Source organism: Castanea sativa, chromosome 8 (assembly GCF_040712315.1).
Source record: "Castanea sativa cultivar Marrone di Chiusa Pesio chromosome 8, ASM4071231v1".
Classification (NCBI taxonomy): domain Eukaryota; kingdom Viridiplantae; phylum Streptophyta; class Magnoliopsida; order Fagales; family Fagaceae; genus Castanea; species Castanea sativa.
Window position 1 is genome coordinate 54,040,239 of NC_134020.1, and position 15,644 is coordinate 54,055,882.

Here is a 15,644-nt window from a genome sequence, read left to right on the forward strand (position 1 = left end):
TATTTTGAGAATAAACATTTTTATACAAAGGTTCTCTCAAATTCATTTTTAAAATTCCTTCACCAATGTCTTTTTGTGAAATTTCTTTAAAATGTTTTATAAGGAAAAAATTTAAAGTATATATAATAAAAAAAACTTTTCTTTGTACACCTTTGTGCTCTTGCAGAGTAGTAGTGGTGTTAGAGTAGTCATGATGGAGTTTGTCAAAGTGAGTGGAATTCAAACGATTTTAAAAATTTGTCATGATTCTATCTATGTATGTATTACTATATATCTCATTCTGCGAGAATATGTAAAGTAAAGCTTCTTCATAAAATCTTTCATTAGCTATTGTAATTGGAAAATCTGTCAGAGACTGATGATTAATTCTATCTGTCAAGAGATTAAATCTATCTTTATTCAAAAAATTACCACAATTAATAATTAATAAAGGAGTATCTGTCAAGAGTTCTTTTATTAAAACATCTGTTGTATGAGTATTTGAGGATACCGTAAACTTGCTTGGTACATCTATCAAACTGTCAGTCCAAATTATAAACACACTGTCATCTTTTATCTTTTTTCCACCAAATTCTTTTCGACAAACTGTTTGGACTATATGTTGGTGCTTATGGCTTTTTGTCCCTGTTTCTATATACTGTTTAGACTTTATGTCATTTTCTTTCAATTGGTTAACAAGTGATGATTTTGTCTGTAAAAATGCCAAATGTCTTTCTGTTCTGTAGATTCTTTCTTTATCTATATCTTTTAGGATAATGACTTTTTTAGAAGAATAATTTTCTTTCAGGATAGGTGGCAAAATGAATCTAAAGAATATATCTTTTCCCAACACATTAGTTTTAATTCCTTCATCTGTCACTAAAAAGGGCTAAAGTAAAGCCATAAAAGGAGTTCCTAAAATAATTTTAAAAGGAAGGTCCTTAATTAAAACAAAGTCTGTCCTAAAGCATATTTCGTCATTACATATATAAACATTAGGTGTTAATCTTTCAGATGATTTTTCATAATACTTTGAAGGTATTAATCCTTCTTGTATATAGTTCATATTCGCCCCTGAGTCTATTAAAGCAATTTCTGTCAGAGAGAACTCTTTATTAATTACTAAAGTGATTTCTGTATACCATTTCTGAAAAATTACTCTGTCGATTAAACTCAAGAAATTCTGTCTATCACTATCATCTTTTCCTGATGAAGGGGGGTCTATCATGGGTTTAGAGAATTCTTTTAGATTTATTATTTCTGCAATATTTTGTTCATTTATTTCTGTCAAATTATCTTCTTTAATTTCCCTTTTTATCATTTTTGCTTTTGTCATTAGGTCTTGTAAAGTTACTGGTTTTACATCTTTTTCATCTTGTGCCATTTTTGTCTTTTCTTTCTTATCTCTTTCTTTCTTGGCTTTTTCTTGTTTCCTACAATCCATAACATGATGTCCATATTGTCAACATCTAATACAAACAATAGTTATATTTATAGAATCTTTTAAGCTTAGTAAATAATCTGTCTTATCCTTTAAATGATTAGGTAGATTATTATATCTTTTTGTTTTCTTTTTCTTTTATTAACTTTAATTGGGTTGGTTGATTTTAATTCTTCCTTCTTTACTCGGTCTATTTCTTTTTGAGTGACGTTAAATATTTCCATTAGTTTATTTATTATGTCTTCCTCAAACTCTAATTTACTAATTTGTTTAACTATTTTATTATGTCTGTCACATTGCTTTTTAGTATGGCCATAATCTTTACATTTATGACAAATAATATCTTTAGTGTGTCTGTCATACTTCTCATTGTTCGATAACTCAATAGTATTTAAAACTGCTATACCTCTTTTGCTGTTTGTATCTAAGGGTGAATTTAAAAGTTCTATCTTTTTTAGCTATTTCTGTCAAGCTATCATTTTGGGTATATATCATAGTTCTTTCAATTGCCTTTAATCTTTCAACAATTTTTTCTTTTAAACTATTATCATTTTCCCGCCTTTTGTTGACTTGTACTACACTATCACTATTTTCCTTTTCATTATTATTAGTTTTCCTTTCTTTGTTGACTATTTCTAAACTATCACTATTATGTCTTTCTTTTTCTATTTCCTTTTTTGACATGTGTTTTCCTATTTCTATGTCTCTTTCTATATTTAGTTCTTTAAGTAGAGTTTCTATGCCATCTATCTTTAAGGTATTAGCATTTTGTCTTCTTTCTTTGCCTTCATCCATCATGTCTAGCTTATTCTTATGTACTATATCTATAGAACTACTTTCTTTCTTTTCTGTCAGAGTTTCTTTTGATTTCTTCAAACCTTCTTTCTCCTTTGAGTTGGCCATCTTAATAATACTATTGCCATGTTTCATTTCTATCTTTTCTATCATTCCTTTTACTATACCTTTCTTCAATATTCCTTTATCTTCCATACGTGTTGTTCTTTCCCAAATTAGGCCATCTTTAATATTATTGTTCATTTGTCTTTCTATACTTTTTCCTTCATGCATTATTTCTATAAGGCTTTCATTCTTTTCTTCTTTTTTTAAGTCCTTTTCTTTTTCTTTATATGTTATAGATATAGGTCTGTCAGTTGCTTTAGAATTTTTAAAACTATTGTTATCATCATATATGAAGCCATCTTTTGTAGTATTCCTTATATCTATCAGATTTATTGATATGTCGATACTTGTTGAATTATTTTGTTGCCTATTATACCGGTTATCTGTCATGGTTTTGTTAAAGATGATCTATGATGGGGTTCAAATTCTCTTTCTTTTTCTATAGGTGAGTTTAAAGCTTTTATGCTGTCATAGAGATCCAAAAAACTGTCCATTCTATTATTTCTTTCTTTAGTAGTGTCTATAGCTGCTAAACATTCTATTTTTTTTTATCAATTCTATCTAGGAAACTATTATTGTATCTATCAATCTGCCTGTTAATTTTATCTCCTATTGATGTTCTCCAATTATTAGTGTTATTATTGTTACTAAAGGCAATTGAAAGAACTATGATATATACCCAAAATGATAGCTTGACAGAATTAGCTAAAAAGATAGAACTTTTAAATTCACCTTTAGATACAGAAAGAAAAAGAAGCAGAGCAGTTTTAAATACTACTGAGTTATTGGGAACTTTATTACTGCATAGCCACTACTTGCTCCTTGGTAGCGTTGGTCAGCCTCAAGACTCGTTGGCAAACCATAGATTCATGTCAGAAGAAGAATCCTTAAATGAAAAACCTAGAGGAGGAAGAAATTTAAAAAGAGTGTTGTTGGAACAAATGACAAAAAGGTGGGTAGGCTCATTATATTTTGAGGTCTAATGTGATAATTAAATTTTAGTAGATTTTTTAATATATAAATATTAGTTATATATATTTTTTTCTGGATAGCATATCAATTAAATTTTATTTATTCAATTTGCTAATTTTTTCGAAATTGGTTTATAGAAAGTATGGTATAAAAGTATGATTTTGTTTTTTTTGGTTGAAATTACTGTATCACCAAATCTGAGTGGGTTTGTTGAATATTGTATTTTAGAGTATAGATCGCAAATGTTCTCATAATTTAGGGTGGATAAGTATACAATAATCTATTAATTTGGATGGCAAGGTAGACACTACAAATTAATTTCAAATTAAGTTGTTGATTGTAGAATTTTGAAGTTTAAGATGAATGGTTGTAATAAATCTTGATATATATATTTTTTTCATTTCTATTTCAACTTTTTGAAAGTCACACCTAGTTTATCCAGAATTTCCCCAACAAGGGTCAAGGAGGAAGAATTGAAAATTCTTTTACTCACCACTTTGACCATATCCATTAGGCAATATCCCAGAAGGTCCGATCTGTACCAGTAAATGTGTCTGAGTTGCGGCAGCAGGTATGATAACTGCAAGTAGCCCTCCAATGACAAGCTCTTTTTCCCTAGCAAAAAGGAATGACTCCATGTCGTTTGCAAATTGAGTTGCATATGCGGCCACAACTTCCTTTGGGGCATTTGGGTAAAAATCCTCCCTTTGTTCCATGCAGGAGAACCTTCATCCATAACTTCTTGGGGGACCTTCGATAGCCAATTTAGTGCAAAAGAGGAGTGAATAAAAAATTTCATGTGGATTGAAAATAACATGTTAGCTGTTCTAGAGCTTGGAATTTGAGTCATAGAGACTTGAGATACTACTTTACAATTTAGTTTCAAAAACTTGTCAACTAATGAAATTGTTAGCAAAATCATGTTAAATGGCAAAAAAATCCCAACGAGTCCAGTCCCCACTTCTTTAAGCCTTCTATGTATTCTCTCTTAAATTCTGAATTTGCTTCTTCTTCTTCATCTCTTAAACACTCTTTCTTCCTTGAAAATTTCAAGAATAAGTGAAGTTGAAAACAACTAGGTAAAGGTAATCCACCGTAAAAAAATTATCAAAATCGCCCTCTAATCTTTACCTCAATCTCTCTACAAACATATGTGGGTTTTTTTCAATTTTATTTTCTATTTTTTTTTTTGAGAAAACACAGTGTTTTTTACATTTATCTGAACCATTCTAAAACCGGTACAATCGTACTGGTTTTTGGTTTTTTCTATTAAACAACCAGTTTTTCGATTATCTTTACTTTTTATGTAATTTTTGGTTTTTTGGTATAATTGGACTGAATTGATGCCCAGTTTCTAGTCAAATTGGCCAATTCAATTTTTAAAACTATGGAATCTTGACTTTTTTTATTTTTTATTTTTGTTCTCTCCTCTCATCTTATTTGTGATCCATTTGTTGTGATACATTTACGAAAATTTCAGTTACATTTGTGATCCATTTCAATTAACATTAAAAATACAATTAACTTGGGGTCTTTAATGTTTCTGACCTTTCTTACAATTTCTTTTCTATGGGACAGTTAGCTGAGTTGGGTTATCGCATTATCCTTGATTATTCTGGGTGTATTACGCAGGATCTGAGAGTGGGACAGGTGCTTGGGAATGGTCCCAGAGTTGGGCTTATGTTTCCCGTGTATAACCTTTGTCTTCCACTTGTTGCTCCTGTTTCTGTTGCTGCAGCTGCTGCAGTTTCTTCTATTCCTTCCCTTGCACTTTGGCATGCTCAACTTGGTCATGCATCTTCCTCTCGGGTACAACAATTGGCTTCTTGTGGTTCGTTAGGTTCAGTGTCTACATAAAATTTTGATTGTGTTTCATGTCAGTTAGGAAAACAACCAGCTTTGCCTTTCAATACTAGTGAATCAATATCCATTGATATCTTTGACCTTATTCATTCTGATGTTTGGGGGCTGTCTCTAGTATTGGTGGATCTCGATTATTAGGACATATGTGATTGGATGTTAGGAACATATGTCAACATGTTATTTGATTGGCTAATCCTTTGACAAAACACACTTTAATTGTATTTGGGTAGATTTAGGATGTGTTTAATACTTCAAAGAACAAGAGTTCAAGTCTAGTATTGAAGCCATGCAAATTTGTCCAAGAAACAAGTGAAGAATTGCTGATTCATTAAAACTCAACAGCTGTTCGACAGATAGCAATCTATCGAGGTTTCGACAGATAGCTATCTATAGAGGTTTCGACAGCTAGCTCGACAGCTAGCTCGACAGCTGTATCTATCGAGCTTTACGAAATCAAAATTTTCAGGTTTAATTTTCGGCCCATGCTTATGTATTTGTGTAGGGTTTCTTTTCTCACAACCCTAGACATATATAAGGCTTATTTTAGAGGCTGTCACACATAAGAATACAAGGAGAACATATGCAAAAGGTGACCGATGACTGATTCTCTCTAAAAGAAGCTACTGTGTCTTTACACCTTAGGATTTTGTAACCAAGTGCTTCTTGATCTTCATTGTTAATGAAGTGAAGAACTTTGCAGTCAACATTTTTCTTCCTCAAGTTGGTGAGTGAGGCACGTACTGGGATTCGTGCAAAAGAGTTAGTCACGTACTGGGATTCGTGCATCAAAGGGTGGTGTTCATATATTGAAGAGTTCAGAGGTTCTGAAGCGGTATAAGGTTTCTGCTGTAAGTTCATCTACGGGGAGTGTAAAGTCTAGGGACAAAAGTTTTGTACTAGATCTGATACTTCTCTTTACTATAGTGAATTACTTTTCGGGAAGGTTTCCCCCCAGCTTTTTTACTGTGAAACTAGTTTGTTTCATTGGTTTTCCTGGGTCATCATATCTTGTCTTATTTATTTTTCAGCTGCATGATTTTAACATGATATTGATGTTTGTTTATTTCAACAAGTTTCATTCATAATAAACCTAATTAACAAATTGAGTTTAAAACTTGTTAATTATATCAACCGGGGTCTAAATTTTCTAACAAGTGGTATCAGAGTGGGTACATTCTGATTGGATTAATTTATTGAGTGTGATCCTTAACCCCCGTTGTCATGGATCGTGTACAATCTCTTTTGATTCCTCCTTTATTTGATGGCACTAATTATGCGTACTGAAAAGTTCGTATGAAATTTTTTTGCAGGCTCTAGATGAACAGGTATGGCAAGCTGTTGAAGTTGGCTGGATTACGCCAAAGGAATCGCCGGTGGATTGGGGTGATGCAACAATCATAGCGGCAAATTTCAACAGTAGGGCCTTGAATGCTTTGTTTTGTGGAGTGACCAATGAGGAATTCAAGAAAATATCATCTACGAAAGTTGCCAGGGAAGCATAGACCATTCTTGAGACCACCTATGACGGTACCAAGGCAGTAAAGACTGTGAAGTTTCAAAGACTCACTAGTAGTTTTGAAGAAATAAGGATGGAGGAGGATGAGACCTTTGATGAGTTTTATGCTAAACTCAAGGATATTGTGAATTTTGCCTTCAACCTTGGAGAATCTATAGCAGAATCCAAAATTGTTAGGAAAATCCTTAGGTCCTTACTTGAAAGATTCCATGCCAAGATCATTGCCATTGAAGAAGTGAAGGACATTGATCAACTTCCTTTGACTGAGCTTGTAGGGAACCTTTAAACCTATGAAATGGGATTAGGCTCAATGGGGAAAGGTGGAAAGAGTAAAAATTTGGCTCTTAAGGGTATAGAGGAAGAGATTGAGGACTCTGAAGATGAAGATGAAGATGATGATGAGGATGAGGAGCTAACCTTCATAACTGATGAGATTATCAAACTTCTTCAATTTAAGAAAAAGGATAAGGGCAAACTTCCTAGGAAATCTAAATCCTCTAGGAAGGTTAAGAATGAGAAACCCCTCATCCAATGCCATGAATGCAAAGGTTTTGGCCATATGAGGATAGAGTGCCCAAACTACCTTATGAAGGAAAAGACCAAGAAGTCAAAAGATAAAAAGTTGGTTGCTACTTGGAGTGACACTGAGAATGACTCTTCTGATGAGTATGTGGATGAATGTAGTCACGTTAGGGCCTTTGCTTTCTCAATCGATAAGGTGATTGTAGAGAGTGCTAGTGACAGTGAGGATTCTTCTGATGAGGAAATACCCAAGAAGTTGATCTTTCATGAAGCCTATCATAAGCTATGCACTAAATTCATAAAATCTGAAAAGATTTCTCATCTTTGTAGAAAAGAGCATAATGAGGTAAAAACTGAAAAAACTGATCTATTAGTCAAACTAGATGAGACTACAAGGTTAGTTGAGACTCTTGTTGCAGAGAACACCTCATTAGAAGAGAAGGTCAAGAATCTCAAGGTGGAGTTTAGTCAAGCTAGAACTCAAATAGAGAGGATCTCTAGTGTAAAGATTGATGAGGTATTGAGTGCTCAAAAGCCTAGTTCTGATAAGACTGGCTTAGGATATGCTGTTTCCTCATACCCCTCCTCTTCCATGGCTTCTAGATCAAAGATTGTCATTGTGCCTCAATCTGAGAAAGGTGATAAAGGTATGAAATCCAAAACTGATTTGGCTAATTCTAAATCCTTTGTTAAGTCTCATGTTTGTCACAATTGTGGTGTTTTCGGACACATTCGTCCTAATTGCTTTAAGTTGTATCCTCAAAAGCAAGTATCTAAACGGTCACAGGTTTTCTCTCAAGGACCTATACCTTTGTTTGGAGAGTTATTAAAAGCCTTGAGCTTTTTAACTCAATTTTAGGAGAATCTTAATTCTTCTATGTCCTTTAGTAGTCATATTAGGACACGTGCCTTTTCATCTTCACGCTAAAGACTCGTGCTATGTGGGTGAGAAAGGAGCCTAAGACTTAATTGTCTTTTCTATTGTCCTCTACTTTAATTCTTTCTATCTAAAGTAGGACTCTCTTTACTTGATTTCTTATCTACTTTTGAAATCATGCTTTCTTGTATCTACATCTTGTTTATTTTTATTAGGTTGTTTAGTTTTTATTTTATTTTGTTTTCAAAATAAATTTTTTTGAAAAATTAGAAAAATACAAAAACAGTGTGTTTGTGTACATTGGTACTTGTGTGCCTTGAATGACCAATGAAACAAAATTTTCTAAACTTTGTATCTCTTGTAGCTTAGATGAGTATCTTTATGCACAACTAAGCAAGTGAGCTTTGTGGCTCTTTGTTTGTGATGAGTAAGATTAAGTAATCTCTTGTACTTAACATTGGTATCGCTCTTTTTGACGGGAAGGACTAAAAAATCCTAAGAGAAATGTATAAATAATCATCTCACCATTGTTGCCCGCCAATCGTAAAATGACATCTGTATGCTTTAGCATAGAAAAAGTGCAATGTCAATAACATCTGTATGCTTCGGCATAGCAAAAGTGCAATGTCAAATGCTTAACATAATTGGGTATTTCTGTTCTATTTCTTATATGCCCATGCATGGTTTGCTTAAAAGAAAAATATGCAAAGAAAAATAAAAGCAAAAGGATCAAAATGTTTTATATATGATTGCAAGCGTGTATTCTAGGAGATGTGGGAGTTATAGGATGTACTTCAAAGGTGATAGTCCCCATCAAACAGTTATGATTGTGTGTGAGTTAAAGTGATTTTCTCATATCTCAAATCGTCATAACATAGATACACTTATGCAATCTTGTGATGTTTTTCACACGTAACATGCAATATTCTTTGCTACTTTTGATACATGCGCAGGTATAATGTGATTTGACCATCACAAGGGTTACATGTGTTAATGTATGCTCACTAAACTATCTTAACTTGTTTTTGAAATATAAAATTGGTTAGACTTGTTTAGTGTGTGTGTGTGTGTTTTGGATCTAAATGCATGACATTTTTTCTTGTTGAGAGATGTTTTTAAGAGATTAACATGTTGTTTAGATCCTTGGTTGAGTTGCATGTTCGATTGCATTCATGTCTATATTTTTCTCTTTTTGAAAAACTGTTTTTAAGCAATCTCGATGACTCCTCGACACCTCTCGACAGCTAGGCTATCTATCGAGCTCTTCAGCTTTTTCTTTATCGCAATCTTAATAGCTTCTCAACAGCTTCTCGATCCATCGAGAAAGTTTCTGTCTCCTCGATAGCTTCTCGATAGCTGTTCGATCTATCGAGGTCTGCTCGATAGCTGCTTGACATCTTTCGATCCATCGAGATCCTCTTGCATGCATTATTTTTTTTTTGCATGTTTCTATTATCCTGTCATCCATAGCATCTTGTTTCATTACATTCATGCATTTATATGGATTTATTTTGTCCCTTGATCATTTTTATGTTTCTCAGGTGAAGCTTTCTAGCTTTCTGTACCCTTTGTCAATCATGACAAAGAGGGAGAGAAATTGTGGTTTCTTTTTAAGATTCTACAAGTTAGGGGGAGAAATACATGCCCTTGTAAGGGGGAGGTGTGTTTCATCTTGTTAGGGGGAGTGATTACCTCCTTGTTGTTGTAGGAGCTACTTTTAGCTTCTTCCTTTTGTACATCGGTTTTGTGACCATGTTTACATACATAGTGCTTATCTTTGATATATATATATATATGTGTGTGTGTGTGTGTATGTGATGATGTATGTTTTCTTCACCTACCTTTATATGTGTTGTTTTTTTTTCTATCTTTATACACATGTTTCTTCTTTATTTGTATGCAATCTTTTATTTCTGTTTTATATAATGATGCCTTGATGAGTTTTGTTTAAGTGTTTCAGAAATACAAGTTGTCAAAGTCTACTTGCCACGAACTCTCTTCTTCCAAAGTTTTTCAAGAGTTTGTGTTATGATAGATTTTATTGTACTTAACAAGTGAGTATGAGCTGAGTGATTTATGACTCATCTCATATGTTCATTTATTTGTTGTGGTTTTGTCATGGATTGCCAAAAGGGGAGATTGATAGGACATATGTGATTAGATGTTAGGAACATATGTCAACATGTTATGTAATTGGCTAATCCTTTGACAAAACGCACTTTACTTGTATTTGGGTAGATCTAGGATGTGTTTAATACTTCAAAGAACAAGAGTTCAAGCTTAGTATTGAAGCCATGCAAATCTGTCCAAGAAACAAGTGAAGAAGTCTTGATTCATTAAAACTTGACAGGTGCTCGACAGATAGCTATCTATTGAGGTCTCGACAGCTAGCTTGACAGTTGTATCTATCGAGCTTTACGAAATCAGAATTTTCAAATTTGATTTTCGGCTCATGCTTATGCATTTGTGTAGGGTTTCTTTTCTCACAACCCTAAACATATATAAGGCTTATTTTAGAGGCTGTTACACATGAGAATACAAGAAGAACATATGCAAAAGGTGACCGATGCCTTATTCTCTCTGAAAGAAGTTACTGCGTCTTTGCGCCATAGGGTTTTGTAACCAAGTGCTTCTTGATCTTCATTGTTAATGAAGTGAAGAATTTTTGCAGTCAACATTCTTCTTCCTTAAGTTGGTGAGTGAGTCACGTACTAGGATTCGTGCAAAGGAGTTAGTCACGTACTGGGATCTGTGCATCAAAGGGTGGCGTTCATATATTGAAGAGTTCAGAGGTTCTGAAGCGGTAAAAGGTTTCTGCTGTAAGTTCAACTATGGGGATTGTAGAGTCTAGGGACAAAGGTTTTGTTCTAGATCTGAAACTTCTCTTTACTATAGTGAATTGCTTTTCAGGAAGGTTTCCTCCCAAGTTTTTTACTATGAAACTAGTTTGTTTCATTGGTTTTCCCGCGTCATCATATCTTGTCTTATTTATTTTTTCACTATATGATTTTGACATGATATTTATGTTTGTTTATTTTAACAAGTTTTATTCATAATAAACCTAATTAATAACTTGGGTTTAAAACTTGTTAATTCTATCAACCGGGGTCTAAATTTTCCAACATCGATATTTTGTTGTCTTTATTGATGATTACTCTCGCTATAACTAAATTTTTCATATGAAACATCATTCTGAATTATTGCAAGTATATTGTAATTTTGCAAAAATGGTTAAAACTCAGTTTTCCAAACGCATCAAAATTTTTTGATTTGATAATACTCTTGAATACACTCAATATGCTTTCCAAGTTGTTTTGCATTCCTATGACACTGTTCATCAACTAACTTGTCCAGGTACCTCTCAGCAAAATGGTAGAGCCAAACGTAAATTTTGTCATGTTCTTGACATTGTTCGTGCTCTCCTTCTCTCAGCTAAAGTTCCTGCTCCTTTTTGGGGTAAAGCTGTACTTCATGCTATTCATGCTATTAATCACATTCCCAGTCCTGTCATCCGAAATCAAACTTCATATGAGCGCCTTTTTGGGTCACCTCCAGATTATCATCACCTTCGCTCCTTCGGTTTTGCCTATTTCATTCTTCTTTAGCTACATGAGCATAATAAACTTGAGCCTCGGTCAAGACTTTGTTGTTTTTTTGGCTATGGCGAAACTCAAAAGGGGTATTGGTGTTATGATCTTGTCTCTCATCGTCTTTGTATCTCCCGCAATGTTGTCTTTTGGGAACATCACTCATTTGTCGAGCTATCTCACTTCCGTGCCTCCCTATCTTCCTCTCCTGTCTTAGATCTTTTTTCAGATGAGCACATATTCCTTCTGTAGCTGCTCCTGATCCTCCTGTAGTTGCTCCTGATTCTCCTATAGACTTTTCTGTCCAACCACCAAATATCTTTGATCCTTTTCCTAGTTCACCCTTTAATGAACAGGTGCAAGATGAACAGATTGAAGACGAGCTACCCAACCCTGAGCTTGGGTCATCTATTCCTGCTCCGCTTGAAGATCTTGAACAAAACATTCCACCTTGTCACTCAACTTGGGTAAGATCCTTTCTTGCACATTTACTTGACTATCATTGTTACACTACCCTTGCTACACTGCACAAGTCTCACACCTATCATGAGTCTTCCACTGAACCTTTATGGCAGATTGCAATGAAAGAGAAACTTGATGCATTATCTAAAAACCATACATGGGATTTGGTGGCTCTCCCCCCTAGGAAATCTATGGTTGGTTGTAAGTGGATCTACAAGATTAAGACTCGCTCTGATGGGTCCATTGAGCACTACAAAGCTTGTCTTATTGCAAAAGGTTTTACACAGGAGTATGTGATTGATTATAAATAGACCTTTACTCCGATTGCTCATATCTTAATTGTTAGTGCCCTTTTAGCTGTTGCTGCTGCCAGTAAATGAGACTTTTTTTCAGATGGATGTCAAAAATGCATTCCTTAATGGGGATTTAAGTGAAGAAGTTTATGCAGCCTCTTCCTGGTCTCTTTGTTGAAACAAACAAGGTTTGTCACCTTCGACGTGCACTTTATGACCTTAAACAAGCTCCCCAAGCTTGGTTTGCCAAATTTAGCTCTACCATCTCTCGCTTGGGTTATATGGCCAATCATTATGATTCTGCCTTATTTCTTCGTCACACTGACAAAGACACTATTTTACTTCTCCTGTATGTGGATGATATGATCATAACTGGTGATGACCTCAATGGCATTCAAGATCTCAAAGATTTTCTCAGTCAACAGTTTGAGATGAAAGATTTTGGACATCTTAGCTACTTCTTGGGTCTTGAAATCACTCATTCTACAGATGAGCTTTATATTACTCAAGCCAAGTATGCCTCTGAACTCATGTGTCAAGCTAGACTCACTGATAGCAAGATTGTTGACACTCCAGTTGAGCTTAATGCGCATCTGACTCTCTCAGGGGGAAACCATTGTCTAATCCCTCTCTTTACAGACACTTGGTAGCCTAGCGTATCTCACTGTCACTCGTCCAGACATTTCTTATGTTGTTCACCAAGTGAGCTAGTATCTGTCTACTCCACTATTGACTCACTATGCTGTTGTTTTGCGCATTCTTCGATACCTAAATGACACTCTCTTCCATGGTCTTTTCTACTTTGCTCAGTCTCCTCTTGTTCTCCGTGCATTTTCTAATACTGATTGGGTACGAGATCCTACTGATCGCAAGTCCACCACTAGTTATTACTTTCTTCTTGGTTCTTCTTTGATTTCTTAGCGAAGCAAGAACAAACTCATGTGGCCCACTCCAATACTAAAACAGAATATCGTGCTCTTGCTGATACCACATCTGAGCTCCTTTGCCTACGATGGCTTCTCAAAAACTTAGGTGTGTCCACATTCTTTGCTACTTCTCTTTATTGTGACAACCATAGTGCCATTTATATTGCTCATAATGATGTTTTCCATGAACGGACTAAACACATCGAGATCGATTGTCATTTTATCCGTTATCATCTTGTCCATGGTGCTCTTAAGCTGATCTCAGTTTCCTCTAAAGATCAACTTGCAGATATCTTCGCCAAGTCACATCTTAAAGGACGCCTTTGTACTTTGGTTGACAACCTCAAGTTGGTCTCACATCCACCTTGAGTTTGAGGGGGGCTGTTAACGTGTATTAGGGTATGTGGGCTTTAGGCCCACCTTGTTTACTTGTACTACACACCCTGCCTCCTATATAAAGGCACTCATGTATATTCTATTACTTGAGAAATACAATACAATCATTCAGTATTTCTTACAAACATAAATTTTTCTCTAAAGCGTACCACGGTAAAAAAATGTGGATTTGGTTTAAACTACTCTCAATCATTGAAGCATATATTGATTCAAAGAGAAAAACAATCTATATATCCTCCTTCCCACTTCTGAAACCCACTATGTTTTTTGTTTTTTTGGTTTAACAAGAAAGCATGGCTGGGGCTTTCACATTGTTGAATTATTAACAATATGTGGTAAAAAAATTACATTTTGTTAAAAAGCATTCCTCGTAGAGTTAAAGTAATAAAGACATTGTTGTTGGCAAAAATTCTATATAACTGTGAATAAATTTTAGCAAGCACAGCGGAAGCACAACCACATAAGAACACAAAAACTAACGTGGAAACCCTTTCTTCTTGAAGGGAAAAACCACGGGGCAAACTCCGAATAATTTCACTATATTAAATAGGATTACAACACTTAGAGATATAACTTGAGCAAAAAAAAAAACTTTCTTTTTCTTTTCACTCACTTCTTTCTTCCTCCTTATGTATCTTTCACAATTTTCTCTTACTCGCTCATTTTCCCTTCTCTTTTGCTTGATCTCACTCACACAGTTCTTCAAGACTGCACTGTCCTCAGTCTCACTCACTAGGACTTCTCTTCTTTTTCCCTTCTTCACCAAATGGCCGAATGACATTCCTTTTATTTCTTCATCTTTCTCCTCTTTTCTTCCTTTTAGCAATTCACAATAAATGCAAGCACACAAGCCTTGACTTTTGGTTCAACCAATTTCTTTTTCTTTAGCTCTCCCTTAGGTTGAATAGCCTTAATGCATCAACCCATTTCTTTTCTTCTTTTTTCTCCTCAGCGTGTCCAACACACCTATGTGACTGCCCAAGAAGAAAAGGCTGACTTTTGTGGCTTGTCCAACTACCTCTTTAATGAGGTGTTTTATCAAGTATGGGCTGGACCCACGATGCTATGATGCACCCAACAATTGTTGAATTATTGGCAATGCGGGGTCAAGTCAACCACGCGGTAAGGTAGTCCCATGTGCAACTATGAATGCATGAACCTAATCTAATGACTAGTAGAATTGCATCTACTTAAATGTGGTATAAGAACCATGGTTTTAAAAACCGGTACGGTTAAAGAACCGGAATGGAGAGTGGTTTTCAATTTTATAGTCAGATCGGGGTCGGACTAATGGTCAAACCGATGATGTCATAAATAATTAATTAATAATTATAAAATATAAATAAATAAATAATTTTATAACTAATATTTTAACTAAAACATTAAATTAAATAACAGTAAAACATTAAACATTAAACCTTAACTTTAATTTATAAGAAATGATATGTCCACAAGATTTTCACAACATTTTTACAAGAATTCCTAATGTTACTGGTTGTTATTGTTAGGGAAAAAAAGTAATCTTAGTGTTAAATTCAAATTTGAACTAATAACAACTAACCACCTATGATTTGTTATGAAAATATTGTAAAAATATAGTGAACATAGCATATCTGTTAATTTATATATAGATAGCGAAACTCAAGCCCACTACAAAAATTATTCTAGTTATTCTTTCATTTTTCAAATAACAAAAAGACACCCGTGAGTAAGAATATCATGCCCACTTGATATTTCTTTTCCACCACATATCCTACCTTTACATGATGATACTCCACCTACCACATATTTTGAAATCTTACATCCACACCTTGGTTAATTAAAAGCTCTTAAACTGAAGCGGACAAATTGTACCTGCATCTCTTTGGTTTGGGCTTCCTCAATTCCTTGGTTCTTCCTCAACTGTGTCA

At 34.4% G+C, this 15,644-nt stretch overlaps 1 pseudogene; it reads right to left on the reverse strand.

Annotated features, from left to right (window-relative positions):
* Positions 1-15,644, reverse strand: part of LOC142606556 (loganic acid O-methyltransferase-like) — a 44,059-nt pseudogene that overhangs the window by 12,535 nt on the left and 15,880 nt on the right.